Below are 22,321 nucleotides of genomic sequence, written 5' to 3'. Positions count from 1 at the left end.
ACATCTCATACCTGGTGTGAATGCTAATCAGTCAGGAGTTCTCCTTTTCCCAAGACAGGGAACTGTTTCCTTCCAAATTTATTAGAACCTCCTCCACTGCCTCTTTGAAAAACCTTCTTTGTCACCCTCTCCCAAGTCCCGATACTTCTTTAAAAAAAAAATGGCTTCGGAGCTCCTTCTATTCTTGATATTGATTCTCTCTCTCTCCCCCCACCCCTCCTCCTCTCTCCTGTCTGTGTCTCTTCTGAGTGGTCTATTGATAAGTCCCTGGAGGCACTGGGTCAGCCTGCCCGTAGGAAACCAGACACAATGCACAAATCTCCGAGTGCCATTCTGCCATCAGCAAGCAGACCACGTTTAGGAGAGAGAGAGAGAGGGAAAAAAAAAAAAAAAAAAAACAGTAGAGCAAGAGACAGAGAGAGAGAGAGAGAGAGAGAGAGAGAGAGAGACCAACCGAGGGAGGGAGAGACCGAGGAGGGGGGGGAGAGAGAGAGAGGAGGAGAGAGACAGAGGGAGAGAGAGAGACACGGAAGGAGAGAGAGAGTGTGAGAAAAAGACTGATTGGAACAGGAGGGAGGGAGAGAGAGAAAGGGAGAGGGAGAGAGCGCGCGAGAGGGAGAGCGACACTGCCAGTCAGGTTAATCATCCCTACTTTAATTAGCTGTTCGGCTTAGACATAAAACAATTGAATTTGAATGATCTGTCAGCAGGCTCGGCTGAACCAAAGGGGAAAAGCGAATATTACAAAAAGACTGTTGGTGTGTTCTGATAAGCAATACTGCTCGTACTGACAAATCCTCAAAGGGGGAACTATTAAAACTTACAACTAAACAAAAAGTGCAAATATAAATGGCACTAGATAGAGGTCTTTTTTAAAAAATGGAGTTTTCTCCCCTAGTTTTATCAACGGTAGATATTTATATGCAAGTGCCAACATATTAGGGTCTGTGTGTAATGTGTGAAAGTTTATTAACGATGGTCTAGGAGTGTAGCAGACAGATGCTGCAGAGAACAAGACAGGTACAGTCGGATGCCGAGTCTAGATCCTGGAGGGAGATGGATGCTGGAAGAAGAGGCACTGTGGCAAGAGATCAGCACAGACAAAGTCAGTGGGCAGACAGGCAGACAGATTTTAGGCACGGCACGATCTCATCTAAAAAGGCAAAAGTTCTGATGCAATAATAGGTGCAAAACAATCCATCCATCCTCCTCTCCCGGGAGCACTGCAAGGTACAGTTAAAACAGATTAATCTTTGTGACAAACAGAGCTGGCAAGGCAGACTATGGCAGACACTGAAGGCGATTCGCAGACCAAAGAGTACCAGAGCCGGGAAAAGCCACAGAGATCAATCTCTCCAACGCCCTCATTTAGCAGATAAGGAAACTGAGGACTAGAGACTCAGGCTAATAAATCACAAGGGCAACAGCAGTGTCGACATCAGAACCCAGGGCTCCAGTGGCCCACCAGTGCTGTTTCTGTTTCCAGTAGACAAGCCAACTTCCAGCTTTCTTTACAAATTCTGGCCCAACAGGTATGGAAGTCACTGTTGTCTCCAGAATAACCAGATACTTCCATCTATATAGTTAGTGCCCACACCTCTAATTTTTAAAAACGTCTAAGTAGCTGAGTGGAAAAATAATCTTTTTTTTTTTTTTTGTTCATTTGGAATTCTAGGGATTTAAGTGCTTAATTCATTCTCAGAGAAAAGCAGAAAAATATAACATTGTACAGGCCCAGTCTCAGCAAGGTATAGCTGGTGCCACACTCCAAGCTGGTGAAGACCAGTGGATCGATCTACAAAGACCTCTCCCAGAGTTTGCAATTCTCTTTGTGAATATCATCTGCTACACATCACCAGGCAAAAAGATGGGGTTCTTTCATACAGCTCATTTTTAAAATATAGGCACACTGTGGGTGAAAGTGGTTGTCTTTCAGCTTAGTGTCATTTTCAGTCACGGATGAGATTTGTTACCTCCAAGATGTGCTATAGGCAACTTTTCCTATATATTTCAATTGAAACGAGTTACTAAATTAGAAAGGGGACACTGTATGATCTACCCACGTAATTGATGGTATCTTTTTAGGACACACATGATCCTATTCAGTAAGAATCTCCCTCTTACAGCAGATAATTGAAGGTAAAAATTTTTTCAAGGGGGAAGAGGTGCTTATGAAGGGAACAGTGCCATCAGATGTTATTGGAGAGATTAAATCTCTTGTCCTAAAACAAGAATGGTGGTGTACATAAAAGCAAAAACTCTCAGTCATGCTTCAGCAACAACATTGCTACTTAGGGTGAAAAAAGAAAACTGAAAGAAATGTCAGGCACCTAGGAGCCCACTCGAAGGCAAGTAATCTGAGAGAAGTCATGGCCAGAGTAATTTAGTTTATTTGCAAGCCAACCTCTTTAACAATGGCTGCTGTGGCATGTCTAAAACACACTGTCCATGGTCAATCGATTTAGGGGGAAGAGGAATCAGTGATTTTGACACCAGCAGGGCCTCCTGCAGGTATGTCTCAAAGCACCTGATAGGCAAGTACCCAGGGAAGACAGTGCAGTCCTTAGTGAATGTGTTCTGGGTGATCTGTGTGAAGGGGGAATGAGCTTTAGCCTCAAATGGACCATTATAACAGTGCGAAAGTCACAGCTGCTCTCAGAGGCTCAGTTTCCCTACCTGTATAAGGTGGTGATATCCATCTCATAAAGTTATTTTGAGGATGACATGAGTTAACACAGAATTTGTGGTCATTAATTACATGGTAGTTTTTATTGAGGTAGGCAGACAATGAGGCTGTGAATAAACAAAACTGAATACTATAGATGTGTTACGGTCAAAGCATGCAAGTTCAAGACACATAGTACATCAAGGATCTAATACACAGATTTCTATTCAAAAGAGTAAAGTTTAGGGCCCTAAGTTCTGGAATCTAAACTTCAAGGATTATCTGAGGGGTATTTGATCTCCTTATCTCCAGACTTTGGCATATTTCCTGGTTAATAGCAATAATAATAACAACAATAATATCCAATATGTCACTGCGCACTTGATTTGTGATAAGCACTCTGTTAAGTACTTATTTTCATCAAACTTTAGTGCCACAACAACCCTGTGAATTAGGTACTACCAATCCTCACTTCACAGAAAAGAAAATTGAGGCATAAAAGAGTTATGTGACTTGCTCAAGAGCACACAGCTAGCAAGTGTGGAGTTGGAGATGAAACCCAGGCAATCTGACTTTAAAGCCTGCATCCTCAGCCATGATGCTGGGCTGGCACACGGAAGGTATTCAGTAAATATGTGTTGAATAAATGAACAGATGCATAAAATACCAGTGTATTGATTTCATTAGGAAATAAGTGAAAATCTATGCACAACCTCTTGAGTAAATCTTGCGCTTGGATTGTACAACCTGTACCTCCTCTGCAGCTTGCTTCGGGTGGCAGCCCTTCTTCAGAAGCCAGGGTCAGCCATGTCCCTGGATGGTGTTGAAAACAGATGATGTGAACATTGCTGGCTATGACCACCCAGGGCATTTAAATATCTGACAGCATTTTCAGCACTTTGAGGGTAGTTTTAGCACACGGGTTATTAATTGGCTTAATTCCAGTTTGGATAATTACATCGTGTCTCTTTAATTTTTCCCTGACTATGCCATTCTTCACTTCCTGTCACAAATATGCTCTTTAAAAAAGCATAGGAACACACACAAACGTATAGTTATATTTAAGGTTTGTATAATCACCTAGGGTGTTCTTTTTTCTAAATGATTAATATATAGTAGCCATGTAATGAATGAATGGGCAAAAGAATTAAAGTTGTTGCAAAATACAGATAACTAGTTGAAGCTGAGATTTTCACTTGGCACTGAAATAAACAGATTTTTAAACCATTTCCTTGGTGACAGGATTCCAATCATTTTTTTTTTTTTTATCATGGGCAGATATTTCAAGAACTGATGACCTGCTCATGATAAGCTGATTTCCTTATCCTATGTAGCTTCCAGCATAAAACATAGCAATGAAAACTAATATTTTAAAGTAGAAAGTAAGACTAGGACCTAAATGACACCTAAATGACACAGTATACTGAACTCATAGGTTTTAGAACAGTCGTAAATCCAGTTATTAGATCCTGACTTATTTAGCAACATTTTTTTTTCACCAAACATATTACTAGAATAATCTTCAAATTATAGAAGAAACAGAAAAGGCTTCCCAACTCAATAAGCTTCGAAAAGTTTGACAATCATAAACAGACACCACCCATCTCCTTTACCCAGAGAATTCTTGGCCTTTGAAAAACTGGTTGTGTCTACGTGATACCAAAAAAAAATCTTCTACAGGCATCCATTTAATCATGTGCACAAATAGTTAAATGCTTCCACTGCAGAGAAAGGTTTTTTAGTCCTTTTCAGTGTACATTTGTATGAACAAATCACCAAATATAAGAACACAGAAAGTAAGAGAATAAAGGGTTAATTTACTTACTATGCATGAGAGTTTCTGGACCTTTGCTTCCTCAGCTTTTAGTTCAAAATTCCATGCATACTCTGCACATAATAATAAATGCCATAATTCAACGTATGCCATAATTTGATTTACTTTCAAGCACCTTTTCTGGTTCAGCTCTCAAAGCTTTCCTTCCTATAAACTTCCTCCAAATTATTCTTTGTGGTCCTCTGTAAATCATCATTTGAAACTGGTGTTTGTGGGATGACTCTAATACTGTAGAGAGATCTGTATCAAACTAGCTATGTTTCCTTTTGAGAATCAGTGGTCAACTTCCATGTTCTTATCGGAGAACAAGACAAATTTAAAAAAAAGAATAAAACCCAAGTCCTTTCCCACGTCTTCGACTCCTGTAATAATGGACAGCTGCCGTTCAGTGACTTCCTTTATTTTGTTACTCATGCCTTGAGACTGAGATCTTCAGGATGAAGTCTTTACACTCTACTTGCCGTATTTAATGTATTGTCTGGTATCACAACTGGCCATGTTGTCAGATGATATCTCAGAGAAGCTGGAGGCAACAATTGTTAACACTTATAGTTCTTCATATGCAATTGCAATTTATTTTCTATGTGCCTCAAATTTCCAATATGTAACAGGAGTATACTTATTAGTGTAATCCTAGTGATTTGATGCTTAGACTAAAGTAGTATTATTGGATGGGATATTTAAGAATTAGTAAGGGAGAAACACTTGTACTAGAGATTTTTATAGGGTAAACACTATTTTTTTTCAGTAAGAAGTCCTTGGATAACATATTCTAAATTTAGGTGAGTTTTTAAATTCAAAATAAAAGTGGACAATATTTATACTGAATATTAGGGATAGTAAACAAACTCTTGGTTTTAAATTTAAAATGTCATCTAGAAACAGCCTGATTGGTTTTTATAAAACCACAGGATCTTAGACCTAGGTGAGTATTTAGGAGATTCTCTGTTTTTTTCAGTTCACAGAGGAAAGCTAAGTGGCTTATTTTATCTGATAAGTACCAGAACCCAGTTTTGTCTGCTTCCTGCTCCCTGCCCTTCTCAGTCACACTGGGCAGGAGGGCTGTCACACCCTTGTCTTTCCTAGTCCTGGCCATGCTCCTTTTGTTAAAGAGCCTGTTAAATTCTGGTGCTAAGAAAGGGAATCTACATTTCAACTGTAGTCTGATAGACATGCCACAACAGGAGTGTGGTAGGCCAAATAATGACCCTGAGAAAGCTATCCACGTTCTTACCCCAGAACCTACAAATGGTACCTTATATAGCAAAGCAGTCTTATGGATGTGAGCTAAATGTAATTACCAGTGTTCCTGTAAGACAGAGACGGGTAGGTCAGAGATAATAGTAACAGATGTGATGACAGAAACAAGAGGTTGGAGTTATTTGTGCAAGGGGTCGTAAGCCAAGGAGTGCAGATGGCCTTCAGAAGCTAGAAAAGGTCAGGAAACGGATTCTTCCCTAGAGCTCCCGGGGAACCTGCCCTACCACCAGCTACCTCTATCTGGACATCATTTTAAAACACAGCTAAAATATTTCTTAGCTTTTTTTTTTTAAAAGTAGATATATTACCTGTTGGTTCAAACTGAGCTTGTGATACAAGACTTCTTACCAGTCTTCAGAAAAATATTGACTAGAATAGGTCAAGAATGGATCTCTCCCTCTTTCCTCTAAGAACTTCCTAAGCTCACATGGAGAAATCTATCTATCTTAATGGATATCTTGGTTAACAGATGAGTTGCCTATGGATCCAACTAATCACGTTTGCCTATGTCTAGTCTTATAACAAACAGTTCTTCATTGGTGGGTTGGTACTCATCACCAAGTTAATCTACCACACTCAACAGTAGGTTCTAGTTAAAAGCAAACTGAAGGGTTTTGCTGTGTGATTCTTGAGTACCAGGAGACCTAAATTTTCTCTAAACAGTGAGGTGCTCCCTTGATAGCCTCACATCCCACATTTGTTTCACTTTTACCTTGTGGAGGTCAGAAAGGGAGAAAAGAAGCAGCATAAGACAACATCATGCAAAACTAACTTCCTTTTTAGGACTGTCTTGCCTATATATATCATGGCCACTCAGATACATGCACAATCTGTAGGACAGTGCTCCTAAAAGAATGGTTCTTGGCAGCATCGGCATTACCTAGAAACTTCTTAGAAAAATAAATTCTTGGATCCTACTCTAGACCTAGTGAACCAGATACTCAGAGGTGAATATCTGAGTGCCTCTGAATATATGAGTGCCTATGTTTTAAGAAGCCCTTTGAAAGTGAAAGTGAAAGGTGCTCAATTGTGTCCGATTCTGTGATCTCATGGACTGTACAGTCTATGGAATTCTCTTGGCCAGAATACTGGAGTCGGTAGCTGTTCCCTTCTCCAGGGGATCTTCCCAACCCAGGGATCAAACCCAAGTCTCCTGCACTGAGGCAGATTCTTTACCAGCTTAGCCACCAGGGAAGCCCAAGAAGTCCTTTAGATGATTCTAAAGTCCAGTTAAGAACCATCGGACAAATCTGTGAGGTCTGGAAAGTATAGTGAGAAACCTGTTGGACTATGAGTGATATCACCTGTTCATCAGGGTGGATTTAATTGTGGCTCTGTCGTGTGCCCACTATATGACCTTAGATCATGTTCTTAGTTTATCTCATCAAGTACAAAATGGGAATGACAATATTATTATTATTGCCCTCTCTATGCAAAAGGATAAACAGATCATGAATATGAAAGCACTATAAGCTTTATATAAGTGTTAGTCCCTCAGTTGCGTCTGACTGTGACCCCACGGACTGTAGCCCACCAGGCTCCTCTGCCCAGGGGATTCTTCAACAAGAATACTGGAGTGGGTTGCTGTTCCCCTCTCCAGGGGTTCATGTCCCAGGGATACAACTGCAGCATTATTATTATGGAAGAAATATCTATTTGAACTGCAAGTGTCCTGGGACCACAGTGTGGGGGATACCCCCTTAATAATCACATTAACTAAGTAATATTAGTAAAAAAAATATTCAAGAAGCTCAAATGTTAGGTCTAATTCTCCAAGCCAAAATGAAGCCTTTAAGTCTGTAGACTTTTAAAGAATGTGATGATGAGTGGAGAACCCACTGACATTTTTAGCTTCTAGAACCAGGTGCTGAATCTTTTGATTCAAAAACCCCACCTTTCAGTTCATCAAGTAGCAAAATGTAGTGGCAATTTTGAACACTGTAGTGCTAATGAAAGCCTGTAGCTTGTGAGATTCAGGGTCATACTTCTTTATAAATTCCCAGCACCAGTCAGTTTTAGTAAAGTGGCCCATGTTTGCTTTCATTTCCATACCATATTAACTAAGCAAGAAGCTCCAGGAAGCCAGCCCAAAGACAACTGACTATATTCTCAGATTTTTCAATGGAGAAGACATAAATCCTGGTAGGTGGAAAGGGTTATCCAGATTGAGAGTTTTTCAGATATTGAAGTTCAAGCTCTTAAGGAGCCAAAAAAAAAAAATATCTCTTAGTGGGTTAGACATAATCATAATTTTATGGAAAATCATCAGGACTTTATCCAATCTCTTAGTAATGAAAATTCACAGTAATGGCCAATGCTCTATAAAGGCGGGGTACATATATGTTGTAAAAGATAGCTAACTATCAGTTCTCCTTCTTGCATGAAATCATAGCAAGTATGCCTTTTGGACCAAGGGCTCTTCCATCCTCTCATGATTAAAGTCTACGTGTCACATTTTGGCAACTCTTTGGTGCCTGGTGCCTTGCAGGATGGTTGTGGTGTGGAAAAGGGTTGCTTTTGGGTTGCTGCTTCCTCCGAACCAGTCACATCGTGTGCATAGGGGGAAGCAGCCGCACCTTGTAAGAGCTCTGTGTCCTTAAGCAAGTGATCTACCCTTTTAAGCTTCATAGATTTTTCAGTTGTAAATGTGGATATGTGACTTAATAATCTCACAAGTTATTGAGATCACAAGTTGACGAGCAAAAGGGATAATATATTCCAAATGCTTTGTAAGCTAAAGATCCCATTTGCTTGGCATTATTGATGTGATTATTTACACTTCAACAGAAGAGTAAAGGTATATATGGAAAGACCGTGTATGGTAGTCTGCATACTTTCAGACATTTAAGGTGTATATACCACCATGGTTTTCTCTTGAACTTACACTAATCTCTTTATCAGGTTAGAGCTAAGGTGGTTACCAAGGATGTTACTTCCTTTAAGTTCCTACATGATCTTTGGGTTGATTATGATCAACTGATCATAGATGTTGCTGCAAAATTTATTATGGCTCTGTTCTGGCCAATTCTACCCTGAACATATTCCCTAAGAACAAATTCAGTGTTATAAAACAGAAAAAGAAAAGAAAACATAGCATCAAAAGCTGGTATTGAGGAGTGAAAACATCTTCAAAGGCGAACCGGAGTCTCCTGCATTGCAGGTGGATTCTTTACCAGCTGAGCCACCATGGAAGCCCATTTCGTAGTTAATTAATATCAAACATCTATTTAGAAATGTCTATCAAAAAAAAAAAAGAGAAAGAAATGTCTATCAGTTCAACAAGTATTCCTGAAGAAAAATCTGTAGCGAAGTTACTGAGTGCTCAACATTTAAAGGACAGAAACATATATTTTGCCAATTTATTGGCAAATTATTATTGCTTGAATTGCCTAACCTTTGTTTAAATTAACCTATGAGTCCAGTTCAGATGAAGTGGTCACGGGTTGTTGCCATTCAGTAGCTATAAGAATATATGGTAACAAATCGATGAGTCCTTCCAATGGAAGGGAAATTACCTGGTATATTTTACTGTAAATAATTAATGTAATTATGTAACAAATATATCTAAATACCTAAAATGGTTATTTAAACCTTTAATTTTTATATATAACCCCATCTTTTCTGTTGTACATCCTTAATTAGACTATATGCTTGTTGAGGATAAACCCTGACTTCTATGAATTTCCTATTGACTCCAGTACAGACATTTATACATAGCATTTGCTTCCAAAATATCTGCTTTTTAATTGGATTCACTTCTTATTGGCTTTTCTTGGGGGCAATTAACCACATAAAGTGCCCATAGATAAAGGCATAATTTTCACTGAGGTGAAAGTTGTGATTCTTAATTTTTTTTTAAATTATGGATTGGGACATTTTTTTTCCCATGTGACACTTAACCTGACTAATTATAGTAGTGAATAAAAAAACATGATTCTCTTTTAAAAAGCTCACTTTACCTGCAACATTTTTAGGACTTCAGCTAAGATGTCAAGCAGAATCACTCTGCACAATGAAGGGGACGGTGAGTACATACTCCAGCTTAAACTGCAGATATATTAAATCAAAGCAAGCTACCCACAAAGTTACAAAAACACAAACATGCACTCTCTCACAAACTCACATGTGCACATCCTTAAACTTAATGCAAAGAAGAGATATATTCTTTTGTTCTGGTGTAATACAAATGATGAAGACTAATAAATGAATAAGTAAAGCACCGGGTAACCAAATCAATGTCTGCTCAATTCTGGTCAAGGAGGTGAAGTGAGGTTTTCCTTTGAGTCAGAGAATGTAGTGGATAAAAAGGACGTGAATAGCTGGGGGGATTTCCTGAGGCCATTGCAGACCAGCTCACATACTGTTAAGAGGCTCGTTTTTTTGTGAGACTTTTGGTTGCATTTGTAATGCTCGAGGTCCCCTAGAGCATTAAGTGCCACATCACAGCACTACAATTACAGGACTAAATGTGAGAAGGTACATTCCAAGCTTCTTTCTCTTTCAGATCCTAACATCCAGAAGTTTGTAGATATTTGCAAGACCGTTTTTCTTCCTTTGTTCCCCTCTGCCCCCGCCAAAAAAAAAAAATCCTTCCTAATAGGACTGCATAGAAAGAACTTTCTGTTTTCAGTAAAAATCTAAATTCTTGTGCTTAAAAAAATGACCAATCATAAGACCTGTGAATTAGTACAGTTAATTATTTCCATAGATAGACCATACTTCATAAAAAACAACAACAACAAAAAAAACCTGGTAAGTTTGTTCTAGATTAAGGATTTAGCCACAGTTTGATAAGTATTTGTTGTCTATCAGGCTTGGTGCATATTAATTGCTGCATACTTATTATTTCACTACTGTATTAAATTATTGATAATTTGAAATTATTAGCCAGTACTGCCATCAGTTTTTTCTTTTTGAATAATGCCACCCATTTCTTTCCAGTTTGTTTCAAAACAAAAAGTCTAGAAACCAATTTGTCAAGAAAACAACTGTGAAGTTTAGAAAAAGGATAGGAATCATCAAAAGAATGAGATCCAATTTTAAAATCACTAGGGAGAACAAAAGCTCACTTAATCCTCAACGAAAATGTAAAAGTAGGCATTCTGGTTATGTTGATGAAGAAGCTGAGGCTTAGAGAGTTTAAGTAAATTCCTTAAGGTGCAGAGTTGAGAGGTGGCAGTACTGTGTATTGAAACTTCCAAGGTATTGCTAGTGGTAAAGAACTTGTCTGCAATGCAGGAGACATAAGAGACCTGGGTTTGATCCCTGGGTCAGGAAGATCCCCTGGAGAAGGAAATGGCAACCCACTCCAGTACTCTTGCCTGGAAAATCCCACTGACAGAGGAGCCTGGCAGGCTACAGTTAATGGGATCACAAAGAGTTGGACATGGCTGAAGTAACTTAGCAGAGTACAGTGCTATGTGTCACACATTGGTCTGTCTGACAATGCCTGTTCTATTTTCTTTTACATGCTTCATTCTCAGAAGGTCTCTGGCTATCCAGAAGTTTCTTTGGATGTGACATCAGGTTCATGGGGTGACATAACAATTATAACAGCTATAATAATTGTTAAATGTATATGTATTAATATTATGTATCAAGTATTTATATATATATGCTTCATATACATATGGCTATATATACTATATATGTCATGTATATGAATACTTGATAGCCAACATGTAGCAATTACAGTATACCAGGTATTATTCTAAGTACTTTATTATTTGGTATTTATTATTTACTGTTTATTACTATTTACTTAGACTCATAACCTCTGTAAGGTAGAAAAGTGTTATCATCTAGATAACATTAGGTGAGATAACATCTAGATGAGAAAATAAAGCATACAATGAGAAAGTGGTATCGCCCAAGCTCCTCTCCACTACCCTACCTCTCTCAGGTACATCTTCCTATTTGTTACTACCTTGAGAACAACTTGACCTCTGCCTATCTTTTCAAGACTTGCTCCCTCTTAGGAGACAATGAGTACATCTTAGAAGGTGGAGCAATTTAACTATTAACTAGTCAATAGTTTACTTGCTAGGGAACAAAAAGGATGCAATTTAGTGGAATATTCCCATTTGTATAGAGAACGTCTCCAAAGCAAGATATTATGGCTTGGAAAGTAAGGGAAACACTGATTAGGGAGCACTTTCTGGGTCTGTCAAACCCTAAAACATATACAACCACTGATCCATAAACTCAGTTTAATTCAACATATATTTAAGGAGCACCTGCTATGAGCAAAAGACTCTGCTCTAGAAAATAACTACATAAATGAGTAAGAAGCCATAAACCTAATGTTTAGAATATGTGAGAAAATAAACACCACATAACTAAAATACAATGCAAAATAAGATCATTACCATAAAGGGTTGATAACAAAATTCCATAGGTTCAGTGGCTTGAGAAATATCATTTGATGATGGACACTGGGAAAAAGTTATTCTAGGAAGGCAGTGTTTGAGTAGACTTTGGTATATGGGAGAAGTTTCAACTGTTAAGAGTTTAGGCTACTTTGACAAAATTCAACATCCATTTATGATAAAAACTCTCCAGAAAGCAGGAATAGAAGGAACATACCTCAACATAATAAAAGCTATATATGACAAACCCACAGCAAACATTATCCTCAATGGTGAAAATTTGAAAGCATTTCCCTTAAAGTCAGGAACAAGACAAGGGTGCCCACTCTCACCACTACTATTCAACATAGTTTTGGAAGTGTTGGCCATAGCAATCAGAGCAGAAAAAGAAATAAAAGGAATCCAGATAGGAAAAGAAGAAGTAAAACTCTCACTGTTTGCAGATGACATGATCCTCTACAGAGAAAACCCTAAAGACTCTACCAGAAAATTACTAGAGCTAATCAATGAATACAGTAATGTTGCAGGATATAAAATTAACACACAGAAATCCCTTGCATTCCTATACACTAACAATGAGAAAACAGAAAGAGAAATTAAGGAAACAATACCATTCACCATTGCAACAAAAAGAATAAAATACTTAGGAGTATATCTAACTAAAGAAATGAAAGACCTATACATAGAAAACTATAAAACACTGATGAAAAAAATCAAAGAGGACACAAATAGATGGAGAAATATACTGTGTTCATGGATTGGTAGAATCAATATTGTGAAAATGACTATACAACCCAAAGAAATCTATAGATTCAATGCAATCCCTATCAAGCTACCAACGGTATTTTTCACAGAACTAGAACAAATAATTTCACAATTTGTATGGAAATACAAAAAACCTCGAATAGCCAAAGTAATCTTGAGAAGGAAGAATGGAACTGGAGGAATCAACCTGCCTGACTTCAGACTCTACTACAAAGCCACAGTCATCAAGACAGTATGGTACTGGCACAGAGACAGAAATATAGATCAATGGAACAGAATAGAAAGCCCAGAGATAAATCCACATACCTATGGACACCTTATCTTCAACAAAGGAGGCAAGGATATACAATGGAAAAAAGACAACCTCTTTAACAAGTGGTGCTGGGAAAACTGGTCAACCACTTGTAAAAGAATGAAACTAGAACACTTTCTAACACCATACACAAAAATAAACTCAACATGGATTAAAGATCTAAATGTAAGACCAGAAACTATAAAACTCCTAGAAGAGAACATAGGCAAAACACTCTCCGATATAAACCACAGCAGGATCCTCTATGACCTACCTCCCAGAATATTGGAAATAAAAGCAAAAATAAACAAATGGGACCTAATTAAACTTAAAAGCTTTAGCACAACAAAGGAAACTATAAGCTAGGTGAAAAGACAGCCCTCAGAATGGGAGAAAATAATAGCAAATGAAGCAACAGACAAAGGATTAATCTCAAAAATATACAAGCAACTCCTGCAGCTCAATTCCAGAAAAATAAATGACCCAATCAAAAAATGGGCCAAAGATCTAAAAAGACATTTCTCCAAAGAAGACATACAGATGGCTAACAAACACATGAAAAGATGCTCCACATCACTCATTATCAGAGAAATGCAAATCAAAACCACAATGAGGTACCATTACACGCCAGTCAGGATGGCTGCTATCCAAAAGTCTACAAGCAATAAATGCTGGAGAGGGTGTGGAGAAAAGGGAACCCTCTTACACTGTTGGTGGGAATGCAAACTAGTACAGCCACTATGGAGAACAGTGTGGAGATTCTTTAAAAAACTGGAAATAGAATTGCCATATGACCTAGCAATCCCACTCCTGGGCATACATACCGAGGAAACCAGATCTGAAAGAGACATATGCACCCCAATGTTCATCACAGCACTGTTTATAATTGCCAGGACATGGAAGCAACCTACATGCCCATCAGCAGACGAATGGATAAGGAAGCTATGGTACATATACACAACGGAATATTATTCAGCCATTAAAAAGAATTCATTTGAATCAGTTCTAATGAGATGGATGAAACTGGAGCCCATCATACAGAGTGAAGTAAGCCAGAAAGATAAAGACCAATACAGTATACTAACGCATATATATGGAATTTTAAAAGATGGTAACGATAACCCTATATGCAAAACAGAAAGAGACACAGATGTACAGAACAGACTTTTGGACTCTGTGGGAGAAGGCGAGAGTGGGATGTTCTGAGAGAATAGCATTGAAACAAGTATACTATCAAGGGTAAAACAGATCACCAGCCCAGGTTGGATGCATGAGACAAGTGCTCAGGGCTGGTGCACTGGGAAGACCCAGAGGGATGGGATGGGGAGGGAGGCGGGAGGGGGGATCGGGATGGGGAACACATGTAAATCCATGGCTGATTCACGTCAATGTATGGCAAAAACCACTACAATATTGTAAAGTAATTAGCCTACAACTAATAAAAATAAAAAAAATAAATAAAATGAAATAAAATTTAAAACTTAAAAAAATAGAAAGAGTTTAGGCTAAGGGCACAGAATGAATAAAAGCATGGGAATAGGAAAGCACAAACTGTTTTTGTGGCTGATATGACTAGCTTCTAGAGTACTTGAAGGATAGCAGCAGGAATTTTGAGACGCTGGATGGCACATTCAGGTGGGAACCTGAATTTTTGGCAGCATATTTGGCAGCTGGAAACCTACATCTGTGGTAGCAGAGCCTACAAGCCAGGATGAGATACTCAGATCTTCAGGGGAGGCAATAGGAATGTCTGGTTGAAGCTAAAACTGCTCACAAACTTCAAGAATTCAGTGAGAGAAGAAAGGAAGGCAAACGTAAATTTTATGGGCAGAAGGGAGAATGGATAAAGGGGCAAGAAGGAGCACTCTGATAAACAGGAGACTCATGAAAACATATGTTACGAAGCCCAAAGGGAAAGTGATCTAGAGAAGTGGAGACAGATGGTCAAAACAGTCAAATCAGTAATGGTGGAGCTAGCACTGCCTGGAGGAAGAGGCATATTTAAGAGTTGGAGTCTTTCTTTATCACTAAACTCATCTTTGAAAGGACCATCTCTTATCCCTTTTTACTCCTATGCCTAAACTTGTATATGCACTCAACCACATACGTAAACAAACTATTTTTTTTCTGGGAAAAATTTATGGCATTATTGACTCTGAAGCACCCAACCTACATCTAGAAGCTTTATGAGTAAAGTTCAGATTTTGTTGTTTGATCTTTACTTAAAAGATGACTAATTTTTGATGCTCAACTCAGTTGCTTGTTGACGGGAGTGCAAATTTATTCACATTTTATTTAACGAATACTTTCCTATTTGCTAGGCATTGTGCTAAGTGCTGGGATCAAAATAGTTTCCATAAATGCTTAAATGGCTTTTACCTGTGAGTTTTGCCTTCTATAGTTGGCACAAGTTGATGCCTTTGCAATGATTAGTTTCAGTTCCAGCACGAGTTTTTGTGTTCATATTACAAAGTACATATTTATGTGAAAATTTTCTGTTCCAAAATGCTTTCAAAATGTTTTGAATAATTTTTGGTATCAGCAAAGGGTGCTTTAGAAGAACAAACCAATTCCAGGTCAATGCATTGCTTTGCCATGGTGGTAGTCTGGTGCGTGGGCAAGCAGGAAGAGCCTCTCAAGTATTTAAAACAACTTTGAAAATCTTATTCTTAATTGTATCCTCTAAAGAATAAAGGCAAGAAGAATAATCAGCTTCAGACAGAGAGTTGAAAAACAGCTTCAGGATATGTTCTGATGGGTTATAAATGGAATAAAGAAATCACATGGAAGGGGATCTACAAAAGATACCCTTGAAGCTTATTTATTAACTTATTTGTATACATTTCTTTGTACATGTATACATTTTTTAAGCCAGCTCTAAGACATCAGTTCAGTCTTTTCCTTATATGTATAAATATTTTTTCTCCTAGAAAATAGGTATCTTATACATTATAAACTTCATTCTTTCAAGACATATATTTTTAAGCCCTGTATAGTATTTCATTATATGGCTATATCAACATACTTTAAAGCATTTCTCTATTTTTGGATAATTTGATTGCACTCCAATTTTGTCATTTTCAATAATGCTTTGTTCAGAAGCACTAGTATGCACACAGCCTTTGCAATATTATCATTTATTGGAAAGCTTTAAAACTTAATACCACAAGCAAAGAAAGCAAGGAAATGATACATAGACTGTAAGCAAAGAAAAACCAAGTGCCGCTAGTATCCAGGGTGATAGAACAAATGAGTGAAGTGGATGTGGCATAAAATGTGGGGTGACAGGTACTTTGTATAACTGGAGAAGACGTGGTTTGTCTGAAGGGAACAGTTATTACTCAGTTCCAGATATCTGTCCCATGCAAAAATGCAAGTCTAATATTTTAAGATCGCCAGATTTCCTAGAATCTGGACTAGATCTGCGTTTGTTTTTGGTGAGACCTCTTGATCTTTAACTGTTGGCTCAAACTCTCAAATTATTTTTAAGTATTGTACGGACAAAAATTTTTATAGGCTAGTTTGATGCAGCTCACATGTCACTGGTGTGTAAGCGTCAAATTAAAGAAAATGAAACATGGTATTTGAAATATATTTCTAGGCAGTGAGTTAAACAAAGGAAGCTTGCTATAAGTGTTTATAGTAACAGGAGATAGTATTGGAGAAACTGAACCTAAACATGAAAGTCTTGGAAGACAGGTATATTTTGCTTCCCATTTAATTATCCATGAAAGATTAGCTAGAAGAAGCTTCTCAAATGTTTCAGAACTCTCAAAGAACCATGTTTTATTTATATAAAACTTTAACCCAGTGCACTGTATGATGAGATCTAACCATCATTTCCCTTAATTTTCCATCTGAACACATATTTCACATTAACATCCACCTGCACTACTTCCTTTCATAAAGAGGAGGTAGTATTTGGCTATTCTCTGGTTCTGATTCCTGAGAAATCAGCCCAAGACCAACATTTCTGTTCTTAACAGATTTTGGTTTTTAAATCTGTAGAACACAATGTTTCCTTGGGCTGAGTTCTAGCATGCCAAGTTTTGGCTGGCCACAGACTTTGACATCTGAGTGAAAAATCTTTCAACAATGGCATTTAAACTGAAGAATCAACAGACCTTTAATTATAACACTTCTTGTAATCTCCCCACCTCCCCCTCCTTTTATCATGATGTTCAAATTGCCTAAAATCACTAACTGCACGGACAGCATGTTATTTCATTTGCCATTGGAAATATAATCATTCAGAAACTTGGTAGCTTGAGATCCTGTATTAATTTTTGAAAAATCAGTATTGTTTTATTCACTATAAATTAAAGAGGCATATGCAATGAAGTAAAAATTATTGATTCATTAGAAATAGGAAATATACCCTCAGCATAGACATTTTCAATTTAATATGTTCAAGATTTATTTAGACCAGAATAGTATTTCTACTTGGAAATTAGGCATTAAATATATAAAAATATAGAGTATCCTTTTTTTGTGAAGTTTCTCTAAGTGCCAGGGTATTTTTCCATAAAATGTTAAGTGATCACTTCTTATGGCTTTTTTAAAATGACACAGCCAGAAAGTACTGTGTTTCCCTGGGTTTCATCTGTGTTTCTCTTATATAACAACAAAAGACACCTTTAAACTGCTAAAACACTAGAAACCCTTCGAAAGTTTTCTTTTTAGATATAGATACTGAAAAAGTATAGTTTATATATCCAATCTGTCTATCTGGATATACTTAACGGATGTGCATGCGTGCTAAGTTGCTTCAGTGGTGTCTGACTCTTTGAGATCCTAACTGGGTTTAAAAATATAAATGTGGGAAATTATTTCCATGTTCTATAGTAGCTAAATAGTTTTTTGTTTGTTTTTAAATTGAGAGCTTGGTTATATGTGGAAGGTGGGCAAAATTTCAGTTCTCTTTCATCTTGAAGAGAAACCTGGCTCTAGATTTCCAGGAAATTCATTTATTTAGACCAAACATCAGGTTTTTATATATAATTTCTAATCTTCATGATATGTCTGCAAGATGGGTATCATTAATTTTGGCTGAAATATTTGATTTATCTGAGCCTCAGTTTCATCACCAGTAACAGATTAATTATAGGAGTTTTTGAGTCTCTTTGTCATTGAATTTGAAGTGGTGGATTTGGATGTAACCCCAGATCTGACTTCAAAGCATTTGCTTTCTCTTTGGGGGCAGAAAAACACCTCCTTGAAGAGTAGACAGCTCTTCCCTGTGTTATTGGCCTTGCTTTCTGAACACAATAGGTTATCAGAGAGGACACTTACGTTTAGCACTCCCTCATGACTCTAAAATTCATCTTCACTCAGAGTATAAAATTCACAGAATAAGAAGTCATGTCTCCGATTTCCTGCAACAAACCTGGTTTCAAAGCTTGCCTTTTATTATCTCCACAAATATGCTTGTATTTATCAAACTATGTCCTGTTTTTGTTCAGAAAATATGGTCCCTATCATTATCAACTTTGTGTGTCAAGTAGCCAAAAAAAGGTCAGGTGCAGGAAACTGGTTCTGACCAGCCCAGCACACTCAAGCATTAGCTCCTCCAAGACAGACCAGCAGAGGAAATCCGAATCAGTGTTGCTGAGGGAAGTGCAGATAATAAATAATATTAATAATAGTAACTACAGGTATTGAACTATTAACACATTTTCCTGATTCTATTTATATATCATAGTTAATCCTCACAATATGCCCATTTTACATATGAGGAAACAGAGGTTTGGAGATGATAAATACCTTGCTTAAGGTCAAACACCTAGGAAGTGGCATCTGACTCCAGAGCTAAGCTTCATCTGTGTTACTAAACTATCTTCAGGATGAGGGGAACAAAATTTAAAGAGCAGTTATAAGATTATAAACAGAAAATGGAACCAAGACTCAGAATTTGTAGTGGGAACAAATTAGGAACAAGGCAGTGGGCCCAGCATGGTAGAGGTCAGTAGGTGTTTGACACATAGGGTGTCATGTGATAGTAAAGTTAGAGCAACATGTAGAGCTGAAAAAGAGAGGCGGGGGTCGAGGGGGGATGACGGTGGGGGCATGTGTGTGGGGAGTGGTGGAGAAGACAGCTGATTCCTTATGTTATTCTCTCCTACACATGTAAATAAAACTTTGTGTGTTGGGACACAGTGGGCAAATAAATGTGTCTGAGAGCCCTACTCAAAAATTTCTCTCTTCACATGTCATTATTAACTGGAGGAAAACAAAACTGGTTGTCTAATGAGATTCATTTTAAAATACAAATTTCTCTAAGAGGTCTAAACCTCATTCACACCTTAGAGTTAATGATTTTAATGAGGCTACCAGACCACCTAACTGAGTGTAAATAGTCAAGATGCCTCAGTTTGACTGGGGAAAAGTAATGGATAACTGTGGGGCTGAGGAGTAGAAGCAAGGTGCTGTGTGGTGATACAAATGAGGGGGAGAGAAGGATTTCCTTAGTAGAGAGGGAAGGTGCCAATCTACTTCTGTGAAGATACTGTTGAGATACACGTGACTGTAATGAACCAGCATCATCATTATCCTTAGTTCTCCTCTGCACTTGGGTCTAGAATTTTGATAGTAGCCAGAGATCAATCAAAATCACAATTGGTTGCTAATTTATGATGTAAATGAAGGCTCAGAAGAATGCCCTACTTATAGCAGCTCCTAGCAGCTCCTCAGTAAATACTAGCTAGGCAAATGGGATATCAAAACTAGTCTGGAAGTTGGAAAATTTCAGATTTCCTGAATTCCAACCTGTTTCTCCAATCCAACCTGTCAAGTTCAGAAGACTGTTTCCTCAGGAGGAAGGGAGAAAGAATAGAGAAAGTGAAGGAAGAACTGATACCTTAGTGCTCTCCTTCTTCTCACCTGCATGGCCCAGGACAGCATGTTCTAGATTCTGGGGCCTTTAGAATGTACCTCTTATTACTGACGCAATGCTGAAATAATGGAGCTATCTTCAAGTTCAAACTATGAAATGTATGAAGAAAAGTGAACAAAGCAAAGAGGTCATGTATTAAAGATGAGCCCTTTAATTAAAGAGAAGCTTCATCCCCCACTGGAATTGCAAGAGATTTTTTAAAAAGTTTCCCTCTAGACCTGCTCTGGGTCTGTCCTATGGTCCAAATGTCTGTCTTGCCCCTCTCCCCACCCCCCATCTTGGGCTTCTAATTCTCAGTATGGTGATTTTAGAGGTGGGGCCTCTGGGAGGTGATTAGGTCATGAGGATGGAACCTTCATAAATGAGATCAGTGCTATTCTAAAGGAGGCCCCACAGAGCTTTCCAGCCCTTGGGCCAGGAAAGGAGAAGTTTGCCACCCAGAAGAGGGTCGTCACCTGACCATGTTGGTGCCCTCATCTCAGACTTCTAGTCTCCAGAACTAGGAGAAATAAATTTCTGTTGTTTATAAGTAAGTCATCTAGTCTATGGTATTTTGTTATAACAGCTCAAACAGACGAAAAAAGTCTACACAGGTACTTCTGAAATGCTGATCCATGCAATCTCAACAACTGCAGCAGGAGCATTAAAATCAACTGTAGACCATGGGCATCATTGAGTTTGGGGTGCATGGCTAGTCCCCAGATGCACAAAGAAGCACTCCTGTATGTGTGCACATACCTTATCTTCCCGGTTTTCTGCCCCTTCCACCTCCCCTTTCACACTTATCCTTCACATTTTATAACATCACAGGATCTTCTAAACTATGTGCTTTGCAAATATGTTTTCTATCTTACTGTTGACTTAAAGAAGAGAGGGGGAATATTTTACTATAGATGGAATTTGACACTAAACTTGTTATTTTGGATATGTTTTCTTACTTGTGAATTGTGGCAAAAAATACCCATTTTGTCTGAAGATTGGTAACACTTTAGAATGTAAGAGCTGGAATGTGTAGCCCAGTGGTTACTAACCCTGGCTGCATGCCAGAATCACCTAGGAAGATTTAAAGAATACAGATCCCCGAGCCTTGGCCTCTGCCCCTCCCTTTTCCAAGTGATTCTTATATAATGTCAGTTTTGGCTGCTTGCAGCCAGTTACGTTGACCACAGATCTTAATCAACATCTTCATTTAACTGATGAGGAATCTGAGACCCAGAGACGTGCAGTGACTACACTAAAGTCACACAGGAACATACTATATGTGAAGATAAAGGCTGTGGATAATGTGAAATTGATCCAAATAGCCATATTCCAAATTGTTTCATTACTTTAGAGTATATTTTGTATGTTTTTATGTATAATTCATACACCTGCAAGCCACTTATGCAACTTTCCAAACATGGTTAAGAACAGAAAGAAAGCAAAAAAGACGTGCAAGCAGCCAGAACAGGAATCAAGTAGACCACACATAAATCCCTCAAATCTCTCTGAGAAACTCTGCTCTTGCCACTGTGTCCTCTGTCTTTGAGACAGAGACAAAGTCCTGATCTCCAAGCCTGGCCGTTCTGCTGCACTGTAGCTTCCTGTCTCCAAAGGCCCAGTTGAAGTTTCATGGCTACCCAGTCAGTACCTTCATGCTTTATGTTCAAAATTAAACTCATGCTTTCCACTCCCAGTCTGCTCCTGTTCTTAGCCTTCTGCTTCTGTTTATGGCCCCACTTAGGCTCAACAGTATAATGATGTCTTTGGTGCCTTCCTCTCCCTTGCTCCCCCCCAAAAAAACAGATTAATTCTCCTTCTGCCACGTTTCATCAATGTTTGCTGGCTCTGTTCGTTCCCTCTGCCCCTGCCCTAGTTAGGGCCCTCGCTACCTCTTCCTGGACGATTGAGATAGTCTCCTACCTGATCTGTGTCCTCTGGTCTCTCCCTTGTCCAATCCATCTTGCTCACGGTGGCCAGATTCATCTTCTGAGGCACAGCTCTGAGGATGTTACTCTCCTACTAAAACTTTCAACAGCTCCCTGTCGTCTACTGAATAAAGTCCAAATTCCTGGCCTGGTAATCAAGTCCTTCACTTTCTGGTCCCAATTTATTTTTACCACTTTATTGCCCACTACTCGCCTTCACACACTCCATGCTCTAGTTAAACCCAGCTACTCCTTTGCAGTCATTGCCATTTGATTCTTCCAGGCTTTGCTCATGGCTTCTGAAATGTTCTTTTCTTCTGTCTGCTCAAGTCCTGCTT

General features: G+C 38.4%; 1 protein-coding gene across 39 annotated transcripts in view; it reads right to left on the bottom strand.

The window, feature by feature from the left end:
- ZBTB20 (zinc finger and BTB domain containing 20) overlaps positions 1 to 22,321 on the bottom strand; it is an 848,937-nt gene that overhangs the window by 133,387 nt on the left and 693,229 nt on the right. For 2 of the 39 annotated variants that reach the window (XM_043874119.1, XM_043874125.1), the window contains exon 1: positions 12 to 358. The exons of the other annotated variants lie outside the window; for them this stretch is intronic. The gene's annotated coding sequence lies outside the window, so the exon portion shown is untranslated. Of the gene's footprint in view, positions 1 to 11; positions 359 to 22,321 lie in introns of those variants that run through there. 39 annotated transcript variants of the gene reach the window in all.

The sequence above is a fragment of the Cervus elaphus genome, chromosome 19 (assembly GCF_910594005.1).
Source record: "Cervus elaphus chromosome 19, mCerEla1.1, whole genome shotgun sequence".
Lineage (NCBI taxonomy): Eukaryota > Metazoa > Chordata > Mammalia > Artiodactyla > Cervidae > Cervus > Cervus elaphus.
This window is presented reverse-complemented; position numbering and strand designations above follow the sequence as displayed.